The following is a 24,061-nucleotide window of genomic DNA, read 5'->3' as shown; positions in this document are numbered from 1 at the left end:
TCTGGGTTGCGGGCACATCCCCAGTGGGAGATGTGCAGGAGGCAGCTGATCGATGTTTCTCTCTCATCGATGTTTCTAACTTTCTATCTCTCTCCCTTCCTCTCTGTAAAAAATCAATGAAAAATATTTAAAAAAAAAAAAAAATCTTTATTTAGATAGACTTACCTTATGCTAAATGAACATTTCCTTCTCAGGAGAGCCAAACTATATATATAATTATCTGTGAAATCTGATCCTTTGCCTGAGAGCCTCCCCATCAATTAATCATGACTGGCCATTTGCATAAAACCTCTTCTCCCAAAGCAATTTGCACAGAGAGGCCAAGCTCTCCTGTCCTGCCAGAGCTGTAGGCTCAGTTCCCACCACGTGACTGGTCTTGGCAGTAGATTCACACCCATGCCTCCTACTGGACCCCCATAGCAGCCCTAGGAGGCAAGACAGAAAGCAGCATTGTCTCTCATTTTTAAGATAAGAAAACCTGTTCATAGGAGATGATTGTCAAAGGGTGCAGAACGCCCTAGCTGGTGTGGCTCAGTGGATAGAGCGTCGGCCTGTGGACTGAAGGGTCCCAGGTTCGATTTTGGTCAAGGGCACATGCCCAGGTTGCCGACTCGATCTCCAGGGAGGGGGCGTGCGGGAGGTGGCCAAACAGTGATTCTCCCTCATCACTGATGTTTTTCTCACCCTCTCCCTTCCTCTCTGAAATTAATAAAAATATATTTTAAAATAAAATAAAATAAAAATAAAAACAAAGGGCGCAGAGTGAGTCAGATATTTGTTCTTTTCCACAGTATCATAGACCACTCTGCCCCTGCCTTCTGGGTCTGACATCAAGCCCCATGGTGCCAACGCAGACCCTGAGATCTGTGGGAAGCTGCCTCAGACCAGGAGGATTGAGACACTTCCCCAACCCCTTAGGTCATAATACTGTACATTTTACGTTCCAGCTATTCTCTTGGGTGGGGAATTATTGGGACAGACACCCACCCAAACTGACTCATGAGTAAAGGGGAGCTTTCATGGAATCCAAATTCATGAAGCCATCCCAGAAATTAGAAACTCATTAGACAGCCCTCTGTATACTTCTTTTACAAGGCCCAACATGATCGCCAGCCCTGAGTCCCCTGACTCACAACTGCAGGCCCCAACACCATAGAAGTGGGGTGTCAGAGCCTGGGGAGCACCTGTCTGGCTCACCTAGGTGATGGTTGGCTCTCCCAGCTCAGGCTTTGAGCCCCAATCCATCACTTGGAACCTGGGTAGAGGGTTGGGTCAGCTGTGACAAAAAAATGGGCAGTAGGGGCTGTGACAGGGAAATCCTAGGAGGGAGGGGTGGAGGGACCCAATTATAAGTGTATGGAAAACTGTGAAAGATGTTGAAATTTTGTGGGTGTCCTGAATAATTTACCCACTGGGGTTATCTCTGCCTTTCATTGTCTTTGACTAGACATTTCTCAACTCTAAAGATGGAAGGTAAGTTGTAAAAACTTGATAGCAATGAAAATAATTTCTGTTCACAGAAATGCGAATTGTGGAATACAACTGACTATTACTGCCGTGAGGAAATTAACTAGTTTTGCACCCATTTCTAAAACCATTTCATCATTGCTTATCTATCGTGTGCCATACTTTTGAGTTCTCCTTTGAATTGGTTGTAACATTTTAGCAGTTATCTCATTAATTAATGAGTTAAATCTTTAACACATGTTCATTTTATATCTTAGGAGGGGTGTGATTGCATCCTTTACAATTTACCATTAAATATAGACAAAGCCTGTATGATCACATATGCATTTTAGAAACATTCGTGGTACAGAGGAAAAAACTTCAGAAGGATACACAAGTAACTGTTAGTGGTTACTTGTGGGGGGGAGGAAATAAAGAAGAAGGCGCTTTTCATTTTTGTATGTTAAAATAATTTCAGTGGAAGTTGTCCAGGCAAATATTTAAGGGTCATTTATTTTCTTTTTTATACTTTTCTATATTTATTTTTAAAAAGCATTCATTTGAAGCTGTACTTATAGTTGCTTGGACTTTCCTGTGTTATATTTTTAAATAAAATTTAAAAAACTGGATATACTTTGTCATTAAATTTTGTAAATTTTAAGGGAAAAAGCAAACCAAATAAACTACATCTTGAGCTACTGCTCCAAGCCAGCCATGGGCAGCCAGGAGGTAATTAGGACATGCTACCTGCCCTTAGGGACTAGCATAAAGTTCAGGCCCCACCCATAGGCCAAATGGTTCCAGTCACCCAGTACACCCACTTGTGTCAGGAGCTGCCAGGTGAGGAGCCTTCCTCACTGTTTAACACCTGCTGGCTCACCACCCTCCGGCACCCCTGGCAGCCCAATTCAGGGAACGCTGATGGAAGATCATGCCAGAATGGGAACATCCCTTCCTCCTGGCCCACCTCCCCTGACAGACAACCTGAGGCATCCTGCCCTCTGGCTTGCAGCTGAACAGGGAAAATCACTGCCAAACCACTGTTGTGCAACAGTGCGCTTCTGAGAAGGGTACACAAAAGGTTCGTCAATTGAGTCCTGTCTTCCTCCTAACTTACATGATGGACCCAGTGTGCTCTGCTTGCAAGCTCTTGGGTGCCGCACCTACTAGTATGACTCTCAACACTTTCTATTCTTCCGTCTTCCTTAGCCAACCTATAAACCAGTATTTAAGTACATGAGGATAGAACCTTCCTTCTAGGAATTCCTCCATCAACCAAACTTGGATACTGTTTTCTTTTCTTTTTAAAAAAATACTGGTATATTGTTATTATTTATTTCTGAGAGGAAGGGAGAAGGAGAGAGAGATAGAAACACCAACGATGAGAGAAAAATCATTTATTGGCTGCCTCCTGCACACTCCCTACTGGGGATCGAGCCCACAACCTGGGCATGTGCCCTGACCGGAATTGAACCGTGACCTCCTGGTTCACCGGGTTCATAAGACGACGCTCAACCTTAGAGCCACACCAGCTGGGCTCTGCTGTTTTCTTAATGTGTATATGTGGTGGTGGAGGCAACACCAACAGGCAGTACGACCATCTCTCTGCTCCAGGAACCTCCTCTGACCTTTAGCACAAGTGTGTGCAGTCCCTTGCATTGGGCGCATCTGCAGGCAGATCTTCATTAGTGAACTCTGGCCTAGGAGGACCCAGGAAGAAGGAAAGCATGAGCCTGCTGTCTCCTTTCACTCACTACACACGCTCAGCTGGTCTGACAAGGGCCAGCCCTCCCCACTAAGCACAGAGCCACAGCCACTCCTGAATCCTAAAGCTGGTACTGCAGAACACCTTCCCAAGCATCACACTACTTATTTTTAGTTTTTTAATCTTAAATAAAGAACTGGTTGGCTAAAATATAACTTGAACTTTTGAAATATTAGCTGATCTCATTTGGATTTCTTTTTATTTATTTATTTATTTATTTATTTATTTATTTATTTATGTTACAGAGAGAGAGAAAGGGTTGGGGGGGAGAAACATCGATTTGTTTTCTACTTATTTATGCATTCATGGGTTGACTCTTCTATGTGCCCTGACTGGGATCGAACCCGTAACATTTGTCTATCGGAACGATGCTCTAAACAACTGAGCTACCTGGCCAGGGCAGAACAACACTTCTTATAGACTATTGTGGGGAAGGAGAGCCTTATCCTTAGTGACACTTCTTGGGGATGTTTGAGCCTAGATCCCAATGTTGTCTGACCTTATCACTCTCTCCCTAAAGTGCTTCATTAGTTCCCCATCGCCTCCAGAATCAAGGCCAAGCTCCATGGTCGGCCTTCAAGTCCCTTGCTCCCAATATGGCCCCAGCCATATCTCTAGACCATCTCTCTATGCCATGTACCCTCCCGCCTAACCACTCATTCACCCCATGCATGCTTGTCCAATTTGTGCATAGGTTTAAAGGCTGTTTTCCAAGTCCTCATAGCTGCCCCAAAAGCCTCATTTCAGCGGCAGACTCTCTTATATTAATTGGTATCATCAAAATTGCATTACTATCTATGCAAACGCAGGCATGCCAGTGCCTGTTCTAATGCAAGGCCTTACCCTGCTGCTCACACCATTCCAGCAGCTGCACCTGGCTGAGCATCACACAGACCACTTTCCAGAATGGCTCTCTCCACAGGAGCAGCTGCAGACTCCTCCCACCTCCCCAAAGCTCACTGCCACGGAGCAGAGGCAGTTGTATTAGGACACTTCATGGCATCTCGCTGCCAAAGTGACAGCTACAATTATGTTTTGGCCGACAGCTGGAGCTGAGAGAATACACAAACAGCCAGACCTCATGAGCCTCCATGAATCAGCAGTTTGCGCTTTGTGTCCAGCTGGTAGGTGGGGTGGGCCACCCTGCCAGTCGTCCAGCCCTCCCTTGGTGGGCAGAGTGCTTGCTACAGACCTCAAGTTAGCACTAGGGACTCTTAGGTGAAGCCCACCACTGGATGGTGATAGTTAATGCCCCCTTGGACCATCCCAGGTATCAGAGGAATAGAAGAATAGGGTGGCCAAGCCCAGGCAAGATCCAACCCAGAGGCACAGCACTTAATTTCTAGACAAAGGCAGAGACAGGCAAAGCAAAGAGTCAAGTTCCCCAGCGGGGGGGAAGTCCATAATGCTGGGTAGCCTGGTGTGGGGTGTGCTCGTGTTAGGCAGAGGGTCTCTGTGGAGGCCCCAGGGCACCACCTCCATGAGGAGCCTCAGGGCCACAGGCTGTGAGCAGAGGAGTGGGGACCAGGACACGGTAGCAAAAACAGCTGCAGAGGCAGCAGCTCCCATTCACTGAGCCTTCGATGGGCCAGGGACCGTGCTGACCACTTTACATATGTTCCTTCTTTTCATCTTCATTGCACCCAGTGAGGCAGATTCTGTTATTATTCCCATTTTACTGGTGAGGAAACTGAGTCTCCAAGAGGAATGTGATGGAGGCTGTGCAGCTGGCAAGTGTGACCTGTCCTTTCTCTCTTAACCACAGGCTCTCTGAGGCCACAGCACCTGAAGGTGGGCTCCTGAGTCCAGGCCCTGCCTTTTACTCAGCCCTGACCTGGGCTCTGGCTGAGTCTCTGAGAGGGGCAGGCTCAGGCTCTTGGGGTCCTCCAAGGGGTGCTGCTGCCCTTCTTAGGCCCCTTGTTGGAGCTGAACCTGCCTATCCTCGCATCCTGTCCAAACGCATGCAGAAAAGGAGGCAGCAGGCTAGCAACTCTGTGCAACATGCTTCCAAAGTGGGCGTCTGAAAGGCCAGTGGGGCTGGGGTGCAGACGTGTTTGTATTCCAAGTGGCTGCTGCCCATGAATCACCAATTTCATTTTGTGCTCTCAGCTCTGTGAAGGCATCGTTTCTACCCAGCCTCACATGGAGCTGGCGGCCAGAGCCTCTTAGTGGGGCTATAAATAGCAGATTATCAACTCACCTCCTCTGAGCTCATCATAGGCTCTTCGGTTTATTGTGTATCTTCCTGCTGCCTGCACGGCACTCACTCAGATTTCCCAGGTGAAGCCTGGCTGAGACCCAGTGCATGCTCTGGGGTGCTGCAGGGTTTGGGTTTCCAGATGTGTTCAGGGTGACAGTGAGGGCAATGGCAGACTTTTGAAGAGCTTAACATTTAAGATGTCATAATTATAATCTCAGGTCTCTGAGCTCCTTTCCAATTAAACGCAGCAGCAAGGGACTGTCATTTCTCTAAAAGCCCTAGAAATAAAAGGCAAGGGGCTCAGCAAACACACACCCAGAGAAAGTCACCTAGAGTGAGTAGCAACAAATGAAAGGTTTCATGCCTTCCTGTGGACATGTCTCCTAACACTGAATGAAATACTTTATGGCTCTCTGGCTTCAGAAGTGAGATACACTGAATGAAATACTTTATGGCTCACTGGCTTCAGAAATGAGATCGCATTTTTTAGTATTACTCATAGCTACCATTTACGGAGTGCTCCCTGCGTGCCAGGCTCTGTGCCCAGCCTTTGCACGCTGTATCTCATCAAGTCATCACAACAGCCATATTGAGTTAATGCTAGCATCAGCAGCTTTCTGTAGTGAGGAGGCTGTGGTTCCAGTGTCACACAAACACTGAGCTCCTGCAGAACAGGGCTGTGTGTGTCCACGTGTATCCATGCATGTGTCCACGTGTGTGTGCAACCAAAGGGATTTGAACTGTAGTCTCCAGCTCCATGCACTCCATGACTGTATATAGGAGCCAGATGCTCACAGATTCATCTTTCCCCAAGTTCCAGGCCCCTTTGGCATCCTGCATGTTCCCCTGTCAACATCTTCTCTCAAATCTGATCCTCTAGTTCTTCTGCAGGGAGAGCACTAGCCTTCATTTGGCCCAGATCAATGATCGTCCTGCCTCCTTCCTCTAGTCTCTGAAACAGGCAGAGATCAGGTGAGACTCCACCACCACTCTTGGCAGCCTCTCTCCAATCTGTTTCTTCCTCTCCCTCTCAGAGCACAGCCCCGTGTTTCAGGTCTGGTCCCTCTTATTGGCTTGTCACAGTAGCCTTCCAGCTCAGTGCTGCATCTGAGGAATGGATTTTTACAAAGCTCTTCCAGTGATCTTGGTAGCCAAGGTTAAGAACCACTTTGTTTAATTGGCCTCCTAGATTCTAGCCCAGCCGTGGGCAAACTACGGCCCGCGGGCCGGATCCGGCCCGTTGCTGCATCTGAGGAATGGATTTTTACAAAGCTCTTCCAGTGATCTTGGTAGCCAAGGTTAAGAACCACTTTGTTTAATTGGCCTCCTAGATTCTAGCCTCTCTCTGTTCTAAGCCCTCCCACCCACAATTATCAGCTTAATTTGTTAAAGCACAATTGATCTCGTGTCACTCTCCTGTTCAAGGTCCTTGGGTAGCTCCCCACTACCTGCAGAAAAGTATAAAGCCCTTAGTGTGGCCTTAGCTGGTTTAGCTCAGTGGTGTCAGCCTGCAGACTGAAGGGTCCCCAGTTCGATTCCGGTCAAGGGCACATACATACCTTGGTTGCAGGCTCCTCCCTGGTCCAGGCCCTGGTCGGGGCGCGAGCAGGAGGCAACCAATCCATGTGTTTCTCTAACATAGATATTTCTCTCTGTCTTTCCCTATTTCTTCCATCTTCTAAAAATCAATGGAAAATATCCTCAGGTGAGGATTTTTTAAAAAACACACACAACAACAATAAAAAAAAATAAATGAAATAAAGCCCTTAATGTGACATTCAAGGCCCTCTCCATCTTGGTCCATTGCTAACCCTTTGCCCCACCCCACAGACCCACCTTTTCCTGTGACAGCCTCCTGACCCTGCTCCCTCTCCTTAGCTTTTCCAGACTTTAAATGTTGGGCACAGCAGAGCACATAGAAAGAGCAGGGAGCTTTCCTTAAGACATTAAGTCCTTCAAAACAAGGAATGAGAAATTACTGTTGAAATGCCCCCTCTTAATTCAAGAGCCACATGTGTAGCTTTAAATGAAGAGGGTTTTGTGTGGCCTGCAGATGAAAGGAGATCCGCCAGTAGATACAACACAATAGCAGTAATGTGTAAACACAGGAGAGCAGGAGAGGTGGGGCTCATGATTAATTCAAAGGAGATGGTATTTCGGCATTCTCCTTGCTTTTATTCAAACCCAGAAGACAGAGCAGGTTTGGTAAGCACTGGGGCTTGGGCCACATTTCAAAGTGCCCCTCATGCTTTTTTTGTCCCCTATTCTTAGACAAAAGCAGAGAAACATATTTGAATTTTGTTCAAAAGATCAAGGGTGTTTTACTAATACTATTAAACAATGTGTGTGTTTGGACTTTGCTCTATTTCCCATAAAGAAACACCTACTTCATAATCAAACAAAAATGACTGTGTTGACTGACAGCATGAGAATGGGGCCTGGAAATTGTTCCCAAGTGCTTCAGAGTGAAAACAGACCCTAAAGAAGCTCTTGTTAAATGCGGCAGAAGAGCCTCTCATGAATCTCTGCTCCCTCCCAAAACTCTGCCAAAAACAACGATAAAGGAATAAAAAGAGTTGCAAATCCATAAGGTATATGAGAATAGGAGATGGCAGCAGATGAAGGATGCTAGCACATTTTAGGAGTGTGGGAAGCAGAGGAAGAAGCAGTGAGTCACATGGCAGCATGGGGGAGGCAGGAGGCTGATGCCTGCAGAGGGGTTCCCTGTGAGAAGGTGAGAAGCACGCCAAGCTGCAGGGAAGGGCAAAGCTGCAAATGGGACTGATGGGGCCTCCGTGAGAGCACAGTCCCCGTGGGCAGTGGAGTCGCCACACCTTGCCCATTCCCACAGGAGACCTGATATGCTCAGTGGAGAATTTGCATCAGCACATGAGGAACTATGGAGGGTGGGTATGAAGTGCAGAAAATATGGGGGCTAAACAGAAATCTAGATACTAAAAGGTTAAGTCCCAGCTCCTTTCCTCACCCTGCTTCTAGACAACCTGGCAGCCAGGCACACCTCTTACCCTCAATTGAAGACTAAAGAACCCTTTTCTGTGGGAACTGAGAAGAATCAAGGGTAAGACCTCCTAATACAGACATTTGGGATCCCCATTGCAAAAGCCGCTTTATGACCAACGCCCACTACAGGGAAGTCCACCATTAGAAAAGCTCCACCCAGGCATGCTGACCATGCAATCATCTCTGTAGCACAAAACCCTTACATATGAATGGAGAGTCAAGATCCTCAAACTTTTAAAAAAATTTTATGTATTGATTAGGGAGAAAGAGAGGAAAGGAAAGAGGGGAGGAGGGAGAGAGAGAGACATCAATTTGTTATTTCACTTATTTATGCATTCATTGGTTGATTCATATGTGCCCTGACCAGGGATCAAACCCACAACCTTGGCATATTGGCACAGTGCTCTAAGCAGCAAGATCCCTAGACTTTTAAAGCAAGCCTCAGACATGACAGACAGGTATGGGGGAGTAAGGGCGAGTGGGAAGGGAATGCATAAGTTCAGGGAGGAGAAGAAAGCTTTAAAAATACTATAACATACTCAGGGAGGAAAAATAAGATTTATAACTCATGGTTCATTATCATGAAATGTCAGAACATCAGGAATAAAGAAGAGACCCTAAAAGGACACAGGAGGGAAAAATAGGTCAATTGAAAGGATCAGGGATCAGAATGGCACTAGACTTCTCAGCAGCAGCACTAGAAGCTGAAAGACAATCGAGTGAAATTTTCAGAATTCTGAGTGAGAATTATTAATGGCTTAGAATTCTAAACCCAAATTATTTTTTTAATTTTTTTATTGATTTTTTACAGAGAGGAAGGGAGAGGGATAGAGAATTAGAAACATCGATGAGAGAGAAACATCGATCAGCTGCCTCCTGCACACTCCCTACTGGGGATGTACCCACAACCAAGGTACATGCCCTTGACCGGAATCAAACCTGGGACCCTTCAGTCCACAGGCCGATGCTCTATCCACTGAGCCAAACCAGTTAGGGCTAAACCCAAATTACTAAGAGAAGTAGTAGAATAAAAGATGCTTTCAGACATGGGAGATCACAAATAATTTGCCTTTCATGTTCCCTTTCTCAGGAAATTGTCCACCCAAACAAGAGTATAATCCAACAATGAGGAAGACATGCCCATGCGAGGTCAAAGGAGGCTCTGGATGACAGCAGGACAGGAGTGCCCTCTGAGCCAGAAAATAGAGGATTTTAGGTCAGAGATGGGCCAGAGGATTACCTGACAGATGTGACTAGGTGGGAAATTTTGTTGAGGGGCTATTAGAGGGTTGTGAGAATTAATAAGTTTATAAAAAAGTGAATAAATTAAAAAATGTGAGGCAATTACTACCTACAGAAAAACTACAACACATAAACTGCAAAAGAAAAGAAAATGCAACACCAAAAACATTTATATAATCATAACAAGGTAAAAAAAGATAACTGATTTAACCAAAGACTATGAAACAGGTTGGGATGCTGGGGAAAAGGAAAGGAAGATGCAGGAAATGGCTAAACAAACAAACCCTCATCTTCCATAATTGCAAGAAAATAGTAATGTCGAAAACTGACAAGTCAACAAATTGGCACTATAAGTATATTATTGGAAAATATGGGGGAGGAGATTAAAACTGGGCAAAATAGCTGAAAAAGTTTAATTGGGTACCTCTGGGGATCAGGCTGGGGGTTGGTGTTGGGTGGGATAGGGGACTGCTGTTCTTGACCATATGCCTTTAGTACTATTTGACTTTAAAATTTGTGTGTGTGTATATATATAATTTTCATTAAAATAAAATTTAAATTTAAAAAGAAAATCAATAGAAAATATCTTACATGGACAAAAACAAAATTTTTAAAGTATTAGTTACTCATTAATCACAGCTCTGAATTGTTTCTATTGGTCTTCCTCTCCATTTATTCATTCACTTAGTCATTCATTCATTTATTTTCTCTCAAAATCTTAAATGTTGATTGGAAAATGTGGTAGGGTTGCCAGAGAAAATACATTCAAATTTAACCTATTTTATTTGCTAAATCTGGCACCCTAAAATATAGACCCCACAATCTAGGTCTGCGGCTAAAGCGATTAATGGAACCAGAAAGCTCTGCAATTAATATTCATAGTGTGGGAGATGTGTAAAGAGGCTGACAAAACTTCCTGGTCAGATGCTGAGCAGTGATTTGATATCTACTCAAGACATGTATGACGTGGTGCTAGCAGCTCCTTGCCAGCCTCTGTGAACCCAGAGTACACTTAAAGGGAAGCTGGGTTTGCCTGAGGGCTCTATACCTGGGCTCAGGAGCTGTGCCCAAAGGCTCCTGCAGGGCACAGAGGTCCCTAGGCTGCATTTTCTCTTCTGAGAGAGAGCAGGGCAGGATGACAAGGGACCTCAATTTAGGTAATTTCAGGAGTGGGACCATACCCATGTCACCAACTATTGTTTTTTATTGAAAAACTATCTCTTTAAGCAAATTTACACAAGTTCCTAATCTTGTCTACAATGTGCTTACTAAAAGTTTCACTCTCAAAGGAGAGTTTTATTGTTGTACTGTGTTGGGAGATTCTCTACCACTGACTAATGGTAGAAATGTAATCAACTTTTCCCTTTTGTGCTGGGAAAACTATTCTTTGTGGTTAATAGAATTAAGACTAGGGATATGAGTCCTCCTGAAAGCTAAATTCATCCCCAGAATATATAAATATACAATTTGGCAATACACATACATAAATGTATAAAGAGAAACAACTAGCCCTAGCTGGTTTGGCTCAGTGGATAGAGCATCAGCCTGCGGACTGAAGGGTCCCAGGTTCGATTCCAGTCAAGGGCACATGCCCCGGTTGTGGGCTCGATCCCCAGTAGGGGACATGCAGGAGGCAGCCAATCAATGATTCTCTCTCATCATTGATGTTTCTCTCTCTCTCTCTCTCTCTCTCTCTCTCCTCTCTGAAATCAATAAAAAGAAACAATTAAAATATGAATATTTTAAAAATGAGGATGAACACAAACATAAAGCATTTTTGTTACTTCACTATTATTTATACCTTATGTGAACAGAAGTTAACAGCAGCTAGGCAGGCAACAGGTTTCAGAAATCAAACTGGGATTAAGATGAGTAGCTATAGGGTCTTATTCTATAAAACTACTGGTCAGAATAACAAAAGAGACTTTCTAAAAACAAAGAGCTGTGCATGTGTGTGTGTATACATATATATATATATACATATGTATGTGTGTGTGTATATATATATATGTGTGTGTGTATATATATATATATATATGTATTTAATTGTAAAATATTTAGTTACCTAGTTCAATCATGAATCTATTATAGATGTGAGATGACTGAGGGCTCAGTTCAACCCAAGGGGTATTTAGTATTTTTCAGACAGCTCTAATTGTTTAAAGTTCTTCTATTTAAAGATGAAATCTGACTTTATATAGCTCTTACTCTTTAGCCCTATGCCTGCCTTGAAAAGCAGAAAATAAACCATCTTCTACAAAACAGCTCTTCAAAGATCTGAAGACAGGCATAGGGCCTCTCCAACTGTGCCTCTTCTCCCACATTACCTGATCTCCAGCTCCCCTTCTCCATCCCTCCCTTTGAGCACTTTAGTTCATCAATGCTGTGCTTAAAATAAGGCACTCGGACTGAACTTCTCCTGGTATGGCCCGAGGTGTACAAAATAGCGAAGAACTCTAACTTTCTGTGATCTTGAATGCTGAACATCAATTCAGTTAGGTAAAAGCAGCCACTTGACTGCTGTTATAAGAACATCAATTTCAAGGTTTCTGGCAGAGAGAGGACTTGTTTAATTCGTTTAAAAAAAACCACCAACCTTACGCTTACATTTACAACAGGCTAAACATTCATGCCTTTTGATACAGAAATACCAACTGTGTCCTCTGTTCCCACATTACCTGGGATTTATATATATAATCCTCACCCAAGGAAATTCATTGATTTTAGAGAGAAAGGAAAAGAGAGATAGAAACATCGGTCTGAGAGAGAAACATTGATGGCTTCTTCATGTATGTGCTGTCTTCCTTTTATTAATATTAACTAGCTAATTATGATGCTAACAAAGAAATTAAAAAATGTGAGAGCACTCATTGCAGTCTTGCACTATTTACCTGCTTTAAAGAGGAAGCCTGCAGCTGGTAGGTATGGAACTTAGGTCCAAACATTCTAGAAGGTACTTTGGCAAAACATAGTAAAAGCTTTAAAAGTGTGCAGTTCTTTGAATGAGGAATTCCACTTCTAGGAGTTTATCAGGAGTAAAATAAAACCTAGATGTCCATGGAAGTTTAGTTGAAAGGACAAGTCACAGTGGCATTCATTAAATTTTTAAATTATAATTAAATAGAAGAATGTTTTGTTTTAGAGCAGTAGTTTAGCTCTGAATTGACTCACACTCAACAAGAACAACGACAAATAGAGAAACCAGCTGCAGCCTCCAAAGTTTTGTCAGGAGCTGCCAAAGGTGAGAAAGAGTAGGAAACCTGGTGAAAAACCTTGAATGAGAAGGGGATGTAGATTCTCAGAGAGCTTAGAAAGCTCTTATTATTATTATTCCTTTCCAGAACGGGAAAACCCCACTTTGAAAGGGAACTATGAAAACAAGTCCTAAATCATACAAAGAAAGATTGCTAGGGACAATGGAAAGCACTGGAAAAAGAAAGGTGGGCGCCTTCTCTTAGAAACAAAGGCTGTAAAGAAATCTGGGAAAGAGAGATGGACAGAGAAGCTCTCATCAACCACGCTTTGAAATCCAGAGAAGAGGTGACTACTCACAGAGACCATGTCTGATGTTTGTCACTGTGGCAACAGAAAGAGTTCCCTGGCCACACCTTTCCACCCCTCCAACACTTGTTCAAGGCACAAAACAGTGGAGCAACGCCTACAAGACACTCAAAGAAAAGTAAAGTTTAAGTATAAAGCCTATAGACAAACATATTGAAAACTGTAAGAAATCGGGAAATATCATGAGCCTTTTCTGAGGAACCTACTAGAACCATGGAACAGCAGTCTCAGTACTACTGAGCGAGTCTGAGGAAATCCAGGTAAAAGGCCCCTCCCTGAGCATGAAATGTACTTGACTACAGAAATGAGAGTAAAACCAACACAGAGGTTAGGATGACAGATCAGAATGCAGATGTTACATTCCTTAATATGATAGATATTTCTCATCACTAATAAAAAACTGAAGAAGAAAGATAAAAGATAGGAATAAGAATAAGCTCACTGCCCAGCCAGCATGACTCAGTGGTTGAGCATTGATCTATGAATCTGGAGGTCACGGGTTCGATTCCAGGTCAGGGCACATGCCCAGGTTGCAGGCTCAATCCCCAGTGTGGAGTGTGCAGGTGGCAGCCCATCAATGATTCTTTCTCATCACTGATGTTTCTCTCTCTCTCCCTCTCCCTTCCTCTCTGAAATCAATAAAAACATATATTTTTAAAAAAGAATAAGCTCACTGATCACCTCAAATTAATTGATTCAAAGGATATTATTTAAAAATTCCAAATAAAGTAGAAGCTTAAGCATATTTAACATAAACACTAGGATTGATAATTCCATTGATTGTATGATGGAGGAGGGGTCAGGGGGAGAGGATGAGATTACAAGATAATTTTATTATTGTTCATAGTAGGTATTTAGAAGATACAGTCCCTAAAGAGAGTGGATCAACAGTATTTTATAAAGGTAACTTCTAGAACAAAAATACAAACTTTCCTAAATATCAGAACCACATTAAGAAAAAGGGCAACTACATAATGAAAACACATTAAAAAGTATAGAATTGAGACCAAATATATCTGTTATCTCAATAAATATAAATGAGTTTAATTCATCTATTTTATTTATTTATTTGTAATTTTTTAAATCCTCACTTGAGGATATGTTTTTATTACTTTTTTAGAGGGAGGAAGAGAGAGAGAGAGAGAGAGAGAAGAGAGAGAGAGAGAGAGAGAGAGAGAGAAATGCACCCCGACCAGGGATAAGAACCTGCAGCCTAGGTATGTGTCCTGACCAGGAATTAAACCCACAGCCTTCTGGTGTTTGGAGAATGCTCCAACCAGCTGAGCCACCTGGCTGGGGCTAACTCATCTACTTTAAAAATAGTTTTCAAAATAGATTGCAAAGCCCAATCCAACTATAGGCTGTATACATACAAGACAAAATAATTCAGAAAGCTTAATAATGAAAGGATGGGCAAAGAAAAGCATACAAGAAAAATACAAACTTTAAAACTCTTACTATCTGACAACATAGAATTTAGTACAAACAGCTTCAAGCAAAATAAAGAGAAGTAGTTTTTAATGCTAAAGGCTACAATTTACCATAAAAATTAAAGATATGAGTATATATGCACAAAATAATACAGCAGGAACTTTCATATAATAGAAACTATAGAAATGCAAGGAGATTTAGACAAAGACACACTAATAATAGAAGACTTTGATTTGCTTTGCCCAATTCCAAACAAATCAAGTAGTCAAAATTAAATGAGAATTTAGAAGTCCAAACAATATAATCAATAAGGTAGATGTTACTGATATGTATCAAACACTATGCCCTGAGAATAGAGAATATACTTTCTTATCAAGTGGTTTGAAATATTTGTACACACAAAAGATTATATGTTAGGCCATAAACCAAATCTCATTAAATCATCACAGTAAAAATAATATAGATAGCATTCTATAATAACAACACAATAAACATTGACATTTATAACATACTAGCATTTAGAAAACAAAGAGTGCCCTTCTATTTGGATGTATGTGGGGGTATACATTAAATAAATCCATAATCAAATGAAAAATACAAATTCAAAACTGCAGAATTTCTAGTAAACAATAATAATGAGCATATATAGAAGGATCTAGGGATATAGTTAAAATAGTACTCAAAGAAAAATTCACCGCCTTAAATAAGTATATCAACATAAATAAAAGAAAAATAAATGAAATAAACAGCTGGCTTAAGAAACAAGAAAAAGAAGTATAAAATAAACCAAAGGAAAGCAAAAGAAAAAATAAATAAAGATAAATACAGAAATTAATCAGTGAATCTAACAAAATATAGTAGAACTTATAAATAAATAAGCTTATTCTTTTAAAAAATTCAATAAATTAGGTAAGTCGCAAGCTAAGTTAATCATAATGAAGGAAAGGCACTAAAATCCAAAATAAGAAATTACAAATGGGAAATAGTCACACAAATATTAGAAAGTAGAAAACAAAACAAAAACAAAAAAGAATACCTTATACAATTTTATGCAGATAAATTTGAAAACCTATATGAAATATATAATTTCATCAGAAACTAAAGATAGAAAACCAAAATAGACCAATTTGCATAAATTTTTCAAAATAATTTGAATATAATATTATGCATAATATAACATATAGATATAATGCTATATAAGTTACAATAAAACTTTTAAGAAATAATTTTGTCAAAATAATTAGATAAAATTTGTCAAACACCCTTCTCCCTCCCCCCAGAAAACCTAAGAAACATCAGGTTCATTGTTTTATAGGGGAATTCAACAACTCTACTAACCTTTAAAGAACAAATGATTCCAGTGATTTTTGAAAATGCTCCATAGCCTAGAAAAAGAACAAACTCATTTCAAAAAGAAAATGTAAGTACATTGATATCAAAATATAATAACAATTGTAAGAATAAAGAAAAATAGGCCAATCTCATTTAAAAATATCAATACAAAACTCCTAAATAAAATTTTAGCAAACAGAATCCAAAAGCACACTGAAAGAAGAATATATTATGACCAGCTGGTCAGTGTGGCTAAGTGGTTGAGCATTGACCCATGGACCAGGAGGTCACAGTTTGATTCCTTGTCAGGGCACATGCCTGGGTTGTGGTCTTGACCCCCAGTAGGGGGCATGCAAGAGGTAGCTGATCAATGATTCTGTTGCATCGTTGATTTTTCTATCCCTCTCCCTTCCTCTCTCTGAAAACAATAAAAACATATTTTAAAATAAATAAATAAAAGTTATTTTTTTAAAAAGAATATATGACCAAATGGAGTTTATTCTAGGAATGGAAATAAGGTTCAATATTAGAAAATCTAATATAAATCATATTATGAACTACTGAACCACTGAGCCAAACCGGTGGGGTCATATTAATAGTTCTAAATAGAAAATCATGGGTAGCTTTATAAATATTGAAAATGCATTTGATAAATACTTATTCTTGATTTAAAACATTTAGTAAAATGGGAATTAATGGGTAGTTCCTCAAAATGAAAAAAAAAATTCTTAGCAGAAAAGCAATAGTTTGCTTAACAGGGAAATGCTAGAGACTCTAATATAGAGAATATGTTAGACTTAATAACCAATGCATTGTAGGCATGAGAAATAAATTAGTGGTAAAAGAATTGAAGAAAAACCTTCCAGATTATTTTTCTAGCATATCCTCTAGAATTCTCTTAAGGTTTCCAGACCCAAAAGGATTAGAGAGGAATGTTCAAGGTAGTATTAGGAGGTAAAGGAAAGAGGATGAGCAAAAAGAGGAGGAAGGGAAGGAGAAAAGGAAAAAAGGAAAAGAAAGAAAGATTTGGTGGTTTGAATACATTTGACACTCCATCCAAAATGTGGAGCCTATTTGTTAAAATATGTTTTTATTGACGAGAGAGAGAGAGAGAGAGAGAGAGAGAGAGAGAGAGAGAGAGAGAGAGAGAGAAACATCAATGAGAGAGAAAATATCAACATTAATCAGCTGCCTACTGCATGGTCTCAATAAGGATCAAACCCATAACCTGGTATGTGCCCTGAACAGGAATCGAACCGGTGACATCCTGGTGCATAGGTTGATGCTGAACCACTGAGACACACTGGTGGGGTCAAAATATGGAGCCTGAATGTGTACTGGACTTAGTGACTAATGAATAAGTAAAAAATGATGTTATGTGACCTAGGAATCCATGTCATGAAAGATTGTAGCTTCTACCTTGCTCTTTCTTGACTCACCTGCTCTGAAGGAAGACCCCTGCCATATGAGGACACTCAAGCAGCCCTGTGGAGAGGTCCATAGTGAGAAGCTGAGATTGTGGCAAACAGCCATGTGAGTGAGCCATCTTGGAGGTGGCTCCTCTGGCCCTAAACAAGCCTTCCCATACATGAAGCACCAGTCAATAAATGTCCTGAAACCTCATCAGAGATGCTGAACCAGAACCGCCCAGTTGAGCTCCCCCTGCATTCCTAATTTACAGAAATTGTGAGATAATGTTTATTGTTTTAAGTCACTAAGTTTTGGAGTAATTTGTTATGCAGCCATATAACTAATACAGAAGGCAAAATAAAGTCATTTCAGGTTGATAAAAAGTGAACATGCCACCAGCAGACCTATAGTAAAGAAAATGCAAACAAATTTTTCATGTAGAAGGAAAATGAAACCAGATTGTAAGAGATAGAGAAGGAATGAAAAACAAGTAAAGTGATAAATGTGTGTGTAAATCTAATATTTCATCGGGTTTTAAAATATACCACAAGAATAAGATCTAAATAAGTGGAGAGATACATCAGAATTATGAATTGGAAGATTCAATGCTGTTAAATGTTAGTTCTTCCCAAATTGATCTATAGATTCAATGCAATCCCAATTAAAATCCCAGCAGCCTATTTTCTAGAAATTGGCAAACTAATAATAACATTTGTATCAAAAAGCAATAGCATAAAATAGCCAAAAAAATTTTGTAAAAGAACACAGTTGGCCTTGGCCAAATAGCTCAGTTGGTTGGAACCTTGTCCTGATTCACCAAGGTTGCAGGTTTGATCCCCGGTCAGGACACATGCAAGAATCAACCAATGAATGCATAAATAAGTGGAACAATAAATCTCTCTATCTTTCTCTCAAAATCAATTTTAAAAAATATATTTTTATTGATTTCAGAGAGGAAGGGAGAGGGAGAGAAAGATAAAAGTATCAATGATGAGAGAGAATCATTGATTGGCTGCTTCCTGCACATCCCACACTGGGGATCAAGTTCTCAACCTGGGCATGTACCCTGATGGAAATTGAACTGTGACCTCCTGGACCTCCTGGTTCATAGGTCAATCAATGCTCAACCACTGAGTCACACTGGCCAGGCTCAAAACCAATTTTTAAAAATTAAAAATGAAAGAAAGAAAGGAAGGGAGGGAGGGGGAGAGGGAGGGAGGGAGGAAGGGAAGGAGAAAGAAAGGAAGAAAGGAAGAACACAGTAGGATGACTCAAACAATCTGATCTTAAGACTTACTATAAAGCTACAGCAGGGTTGGCAAACTATGGTCCATGGACCAAATCTAACCTGGAGGTTGTTTTTGTAAGTCTTAGAAACTAAAAATGCTTTTTTTAGGTTTTTAAATGTTTGGAAAAAGAAATAAAGAAAAGTATGCAACAGGAATTATAGGTAACCCATTGTTTACAGAAACAGTTTACTAACTCCTGAGTTACAGTATTCAAGGCAGTATAGTGTTGGTAAGAGGACAGACAAATAGATCAATGGAACAGAATAGAGTCCAGAAATAGATTCACACATATATGGTCAATTGATTTTTGACAAAGTACCAAGGTAATTAAATGGAAAAAAGATAGTATTTTTGACAAATTGCACTAGATCAATTAGACAACCATATGCAAAAAAAGGAAGAGGAGGAGGAATAGGAAGGGGGAGGAGGGGAGAGGAGTGGGAGGAGGGGGAGAAGTCTTCTCTCTCTAAAATCAATTTTTTTAATTATTGCAGTACATCGAATTTCACTGTACTGAAATATCTCTGAAATGTAAGAGGAAGTGCTAAAATATCGCTGACAGTAAGACAAGCACTAACTTTACCAAGATTCCACCCAGGGAGGCTTCTGCTTGGGTTGGAAGGACTACACCTATAAACCGCTTAGGCTGGGGATTGAAACGTGAACCTGAGCCCTAACTGGTTTGGCTCAGTGGATAGAGTGTCGGCCTGTGGACTCAAGGGTCCCAGGTTCGATTCCGGTCAAGGGCATGTACCTTGGTTGCGGGCACATACCCAGTGGGGAGTGTGCAGCAGGCAGCTGATTGATGTTTCTCTCTTATTGATGTTTCTAACTCTCTATCCCTCTCCCTCCCTCTCTGTAAAAAATCAAAAAAATATATATATATTTTTTAAAAGCCCACCTGGTGTGGCTCAGGTCACGGTTTGATTCCTGGTCAGGGCACATGCTGGGTTGCGGGCTTAATCCCAAATGTGGGGCATGCAGGAGGCAGCCAATCAATGATTCTCTCATCATTAATGTTTCTATCTCTCTCACCCTCTCCCTTCCTCTCTGAAATCAATAAATATTTTTTTAAAAAAGAATCTCAACCTATGTTCGGAGACAATTCTCCACGGGTCTCTCATGCATCTTCACATCTTAAGAGTTAGACATTAACTCCTTTTGTTCCAGACTGTCTTTTCAAGGATGTTTTCCATGAAACAGACTGGAGATAGTGTCTACCTTCAGAGCAAAGGGCAATTTTTTGTTTTTACTGTTCAGATAAAAAAAATAATGTATTTTTCTGGGGCAAAGGTTGCACAAGTTTGCTTGCAGTCCTTTATAAAAGACTAGTGGCCTGGTGCACGAAATTCGTGCACATTAAAAGGGGGTTAATTAGAGGAAATATTTTAATATTGCTATTTGCCCTTTCTCTATAATAGAAGTGCAGAGATGAAAGAAAATTAGTAAAATGTATATGAAAATCTTCCTCCTGTCAGAGTCTGGGGCACGCCGCGGGACCCAGAGTCAAGTCCCTGCCTACCCGCGTGCATCTTGAAATCACGCGAGACCCAGACCTGGCCGGCCCCACCCCTGTCAAGCCCCACAGGGCAGGGGGAGGGGGGGGTGGGAGCAGTTGAGTGGAACACAGCCTCAGGTCCCCTGGTCCAGTCTCAGGTCCCCCGGCCCTGGTGCAAGGGCGAGACGGTGTGAGGGCACGAGGGCGTGATGACCATTTGCATATTAGCTCTTTATTATATAGAATTGATGTTCCCTAAGCTTGGAGTTGCTGAGCTGTGATACATACCCTCTCTGTGCACCTGTTTGTATTTCATCCACCTGGGTCTTTTGGCATAGCCCCTGTGAGACTTGGGGGACATGGGGAACCAATGCAAACATGAAGCTCACACAGCTTTCTGTGCTGTAATAAAGTTCTTTGTTTCTGTCTCAGGAGTCCTATGTCTTTTGTCAGCATCCATTGAAATTGTGGCAGGGCAACTTGTTAACTTGCAAGTAGGGTAAAATTTTATATCCTTTATTGCTCTTGACAACCCCTACCTTGCATCATATACAAAAATTTTCTTGAAATGAATCATAGACCTAAATGAAAAACCTAAAACTATAAAACTTCCAGAAGAAGACAGGAAATCTTTATGTCATTGGGTTAGACAAAGATTTCTTAGATAGGACCAAAAAGCATAACTCATAAAAGAAAAAAAGAAACTGAATTTCATCAAAATAAAAACTTTTGCTCTTCAAATGACACTTAGGATTGTTAGGGCAGTAAGACTATTCTGTATGTTACTCTAATGGTGAATACACGTCCTTATACATTTGTCAAAACTCATAGAATGTACAACACCAAGAGTGAAACCTAATGTAAACTATGGACTTTGGATAATAATGATGTTTCAGTGTAACAAAATATACCACTCTGGTGGGAGAAGTTGATAGTGGGGGTGGCTATGTGTGTGTAGGGGAGAACATATGGAAACTCTCAATATTTTCCACTCAATTTTGCTGCATAAAATTGCTCTAAAAATAAAGTCTATTTTTTAAAAAAATGGGCAAGAGATCTGCCCTGGCCAGTGTGGCTTAGTTGGTTAAGCACTGTACTCTGAACCAAGAGGTTGCTGGTTCGATTCAGTGTCAGGACACATGCCCAGGCTGCAGGCTTGATCCCTGGTGGGGAGTGTGCAGAAGGCAGCTAATCGATGAATCTCTTATCAATATTTCTCTCTCTTTCTCTCTCCCTCTCCCTTCCTCTCTCTCTAAAATCAATAAAAACAATTTTTAAAAAAGGGAGGGGTGTGGGGCAAGAGAGCCCTAGCCGGTTTGGCTGAGTGGATAGAGTGTCAGCCTGCGGACTAAAGGGTCCCAGGTTTGATTCTGGCCAAGGGCACATGCCCGGTTGCAGACTTGAGCCCTCTCAATAGGGGGCGTGCAGGAGGCAGCCAATCAATGATTCTCTCTCATCATTGATGTTTCTATCTCTCCCCCTTACTCTCTGAAATCAATAAAAAATATATATATTTAAAAATAAATAAATTTATAAAAGGGCAAGAGAGCCCAGTCGTGGTGGCTCAATGGCTGAGCGTCAACCTATGAACCAGGAGGTGATGGTTCAATTCCTGGTCAGGACACATACAAAAATCAACCAATGAATGCATAATAAGTAGAACAACAAATGGGTCTCTCTCTCTCTCTCTCTCTCTCTCACCTTTCCTCTCTATCTCTAATCAATTTTTTTTTAAAAAAGGAATGAAGTATTGACACATGTCACAACATGGGTAAACCTTGAAAACATTATATAAGTGAAAGTGCTAATTATAAAAGACCACATATTGTATGATTCCACTTATGTTAAATGTGCACAATAGGAAATCCAGAGATAAGTAGATTAGTTGTTATGAAAGAGAGCAATTGATAGTGAATATGGGGTTTCTTTTGGGGGGTGATGAAAATGTTCTTTAATTTGTGTTGATGGTTGAATAAATCTGTGAATACACTAATTGAATTAAAAAAACTTTAAATGAGTAAATTTTATGGTTTATGAATTGGACCTCAATAAAAATGTTTAAAAAAAGATAAGGTAGAAAAACTGATTTTTGTCCATGTAAGTAAGTACTCTAAGAAAATCTGAATCATAGAAACAAGTTAGAGATAAAAACTGGTTAGTAACTGGACTTGCCTCAGGGTTCCATATAAGTAATACTAGCATTTTTAAACTACTTCACATTAAAATTTTTTTTTCTGCTTTACATTTTGAAAGCATAAGGTCAACAATTTCATATTATTAAAAACAAAGAATACCGCCCTAGCCAGTTTGGCTCAGTGGATAGAGCTGTAGACTGAGGATTGAAGGGATCTGAGTTGGATTCCGGTCAAGGGCATGTGTCCTGCAGGGGGCATGCAGGAGGCAGCCAATCAATGATTCTCATCATTGGTGTTTCTATCTCTCTCTCCCTCTCCCTTACTCTCTGAAATCAATAAAAAATACATATATTTTTAAAAAGGATACCCATTTGTGCACTTTTGGGTTCTTATAACCTACATACATGTCTGAGTATGTTTGTATATAGGTACATATGTATGCATATACCCCATCATTATCAAAGATGATGCTAAATAAGCTAGTTGCTAGATGACCCCTTAGCTTTTTCACACCTGTGGCTGACACAGCTGTGTAGCTGCAGCTGCTGGTCACAGAGCCCAGGTTCCTATTTGTGGGTCAGCCGTTCCACCTTACAATCAGGTGACAAAGAACTTTGTTCAGCAAGCCCTTATTAGTGTTAAGTTTGGTCACTCACAGGTGGAATTAATTACCAAGAGCCTTGACTGAGTACCTGGTGATGGGCCTGGGAATGCGCTGTTTTAACAAGCCCCTCAGGAGATGTGATCTGCACTCAGTTAGAAAGGCCCAGCTCTGGGCATCTATTCCTGATTGCTGTGGAGAAGCTGAGTCTGTCTTTGGCTTCACAGCCCTGTCCACCCTCTCCTTGTTCACAGGGTGAGAGCAGCATGCCTCCATATTGTTGACCTTAAATGAGATGTCCCTGCACCTGGTGTTGGGTCTGCAGGAACAGTATACTCATAAGACTGCCTGGTATTTCCATTCTGTATGTGGTTTCTGCCTTGTGGGGAGAGGGGGAATGCAGCTGATTTCTCATCAGAAGCAGCAGACAGCACATGGTTGGCTCTGCCCCTGGGCCCCACGCACAACATAGGACCTTCACTGGAGCCCTTAATCCTGGATTCTAGGGCCGGCTCTGTACCCTATGCCACATCTTATAGGGGATGATGGGGAAGCCTATTAGGTCAATAATCTCTCAAGGCTGATGCTGGCTCAAGTGCTTTCCCTGTTACTGCACTGGAATGCTTTCCGGGGTGGGAAATTCACCACGAGCAGCGAAGCTCTTCCGTCTCTCAGGAGGTCTGCTATGTGGTCCTAGAGCAGACAGCAGAGTCATGCCAGCTCACCTGCTCATCTCCTCTGGACACATACATTCTGGCTCCTTCCAACATCTTTTGGAAACACAGGTGTCCCTGTTTGGGTGAAAATCCTTCAGTGGCTCCCCATTCCTCTTAGGATCTGGCCCACAGTCTCTCCCACGGCCTGCGGTCCTTGTGGATGTCTGTGGCCTCACCTCCTGCACTCTCGGACCTTGGCACACAGCTCTTGCTGTTCTCTCACCAGGCCAGGCTCTCTCTGGCCATAGCCTTCTCCTCTGTGTGTGGTTAACGCCTGCTCGGCTCCCAGCGTCCAGCATCATTTCCTTGGCCCCCCAGGTCTGGAGCAGGTTCCTTGCTTGTTTAGACTCCTAGCACTCCGGACCTCTCCCTTATTAAAATTTGTCAACGTTGGACATTTTCACTTGAACGGTT

The 24,061-nt window shown here is 41.5% G+C and overlaps 1 long non-coding RNA gene across 1 annotated transcript in view; it reads right to left on the bottom strand.

Annotated features, from left to right (window-relative positions):
- LOC106725983 overlaps positions 1-23,756 on the bottom strand; it is a 70,569-nt gene extending 46,813 nt beyond the window's left edge. The window contains exons 1-4 of the long non-coding RNA XR_001361999.1: positions 23,657-23,756; positions 16,005-16,051; positions 7,248-7,364; positions 5,412-5,689 (exon numbers count right to left, since the gene is read on the bottom strand). This is a non-coding gene — a long non-coding RNA (uncharacterized LOC106725983). The remainder of the gene's footprint in view (positions 1-5,411; positions 5,690-7,247; positions 7,365-16,004; positions 16,052-23,656) is intronic.
- Between the last annotated feature and the right edge of the window lie 305 nt (positions 23,757-24,061).

The sequence above is a fragment of the Myotis brandtii genome, unplaced genomic scaffold (assembly GCF_000412655.1).
Source record: "Myotis brandtii unplaced genomic scaffold, ASM41265v1 scaffold208, whole genome shotgun sequence".
Classification (NCBI taxonomy): Eukaryota; Metazoa; Chordata; class Mammalia; order Chiroptera; family Vespertilionidae; genus Myotis; species Myotis brandtii.
The sequence above is the reverse complement of the archived record's forward strand: the minus strand, read 5'-3'. Positions and strand labels throughout refer to the sequence as shown.